A 2,533-nucleotide genomic window follows, 5' to 3' on the forward strand; every position below is an offset into this window, starting at 1 on the left:
ACTTGATTTATTTTATTACTTGGTTTCAATATGTGTAGTCTAAGTCGTTGGAGCGTGAGGCGACATTGACAGAGACCTTCAAGTATACCCATACGTTGAATGCCAACAAGAAGAGATTTGCTGATGAGTAGTTTGTGGTTCATTATGTGAGTTTTCAATTAATTCTATGTTTGAAATGTATTCAGCTTAAAGTTAACTAACTGTCATCCTAATCACGTGTGTTACACAGGAGGACTACACAAAGATATTGGAGGCCGTGACCCAGCAATCTCAGCCTCTGAGCCCTACAAGAATTGCATCTACGGGTTGGGGTCGTTCTACGCCAGCACCCTCCGCACCTCCATATTGGCGACTCCATTTGCCTCTGCCTCTGTCACCAGCCTTGTTGATCCTGAGGAGGTCATCGATTTGAGGGAGCAGGTGCAGAAGCTCACACAGGAGCTTCACCAACAAGTTCAGCAGTCTGAGAAAAGGTACAACGAGCTTCTTGCACACATGGGAGACACTGTTTCCCTCAGGCTGGAGCTGATGGAGGACCTGGAGCGGCTAGAGCGTTTGTGAGACCAGATGGCGGTGTATAATAAGCGGATGTGCGCTGGAGGCAGTGGCGCTGCTAGTGGGGCACCGACATAAATCTCTAGTTCGCCGCCTCAGCAGGGGAAAGACGATGACGACGACGATTACTGGGATCCTTAGGGTTTAGCGATTTTGCTTATTTTATATCTATTTCATTGTATTTTACTTCTTTGACTTTTTATTATATTCAAACCTTTAATATTTAATAAAATTAGTTGATTTCTAGTATTTGGAATTGTGCACTAATTTTGTAAAAAAAAAAAATTGAACTTGACTACTAATTGTGAAAAAAAATATTCCGACGGTAAATGGGCGCCACAAAACATAATATGGATCCAAAATTACCGTCGGAAAAATCCGCCGATAACCATCCACTTATTTTCGCCGCATTGATTACAAACTCTGACGCAAAATCTGCCGATAATTAGCTTCAGACAAAATAATCTACCGGTAAACATCTTCTGGTGTCGTTTATACCATTGGATGCATTCCGTCGTAAATCTGACGGTAAGGCTGACGGTGCTCAACATTTTTTTGTTGTGTTAATAGTGTAAAAAGGACAGGAAGAAGAGAGTAAGAAAATGGTATTTGGGTTTATTGAAAGGGTGAATGTGGGAGGAAGGGTTGAACAAACATAGTTTTAACAAAAGCATTATTAATAATATATCAATTTTGTTAATTAAAAGTGAGGGATTTATTGGTAGGATAACATTAATGTCATTTTAAATGTTTTAGAATAAAAATAGGACGATTAAAATGTTAGAAATCAAAATAAGATTCACCAAAATATTGAGGATCAAAACAATACTTTACTCTAATATGCACCAAAACTAAATAACAAATATTTTATATAGGAAGAAAAATAATTAGTAAAATATTTAAATTTTTAATTTTCTTTTTCAAGCTTAATCCAATAAAATATTTTGTTTAAACATAAAAGTCAACATAACCATTATATACCTTTCCTGAATTTGCCTAGCCGAAGATCAGATCAGAACATGAACATGCAATACGGTAGAAATTAAATGCAGATACATGATAATTATTGTTGATGAGTAATGCGCTGTGTTCATTGAACTAACTTATCAAGTTTGAAAACATACACAAATATAATGAAAGACATATTATTTTTATTTAGAAACAAAGTTGTATGTTTTGTTCTTATGAATTTAACCAAAAATTCTAAAAAATAATGAGTTAATGGAAGAATATTATTTAGAAACAAGTACGCAAGGTGGAACGGATCTGATGAATGGGTCAGGGCAAATTTGTTTGGTAGTTTATAGTTGAGAGGGTCCCTTAACATTATTCATATTTCTGCCATCACACTACTGTGATATGATAAATGATAAATCCATGTCTCTACACTATGGGACACAGCCTTTTCTCTCCATGTTTTTATAAGAAAATGCAAAATATAAAACTAAATAATAAGGTCATATATATTAGTTTTTTTTACATAAATTAAAATACATTTCTGTGAGATTGATTTAAACTTACATAATATATATAAGGAAAAAAAAAACTCTAAACAAACTCTAACAATTACTTTAAAAGACAATGAGGTCTTTAATAAAAAACTATTTTTTTTTTACTTCTGATCTTTATTTTTATGAGATTGATTAATTAGCTCCTGTATCAATATTGACAGAGGGACTAACCAGTCCCACGAAGTTAAATATCAAGGATTGTAAAGGGTATTTTTTTTGTTTAGGAGCCTTGCAGTCCTTTGAAAAATTATTAAGGGCTAGATTGGGTATTCACTCCATAATAAAATAACGAGTAGAGTGACAAATAAATCCCTAAAAATTTATATTTTGGACAGATTATTCCTTAAATAAAATATCAATAAAATCTTTTAGAATAATAAACATGGACAAATTAATTTAAATTGAGACATTTTATCCTAATCATAAGAACTAATTAAAAAATAATATATCTATATATACTATTTTAG

Source organism: Arachis ipaensis, chromosome B01, assembly GCF_000816755.2.
Source record: "Arachis ipaensis cultivar K30076 chromosome B01, Araip1.1, whole genome shotgun sequence".
Taxonomy (NCBI): Eukaryota; Viridiplantae; Streptophyta; class Magnoliopsida; order Fabales; family Fabaceae; genus Arachis; species Arachis ipaensis.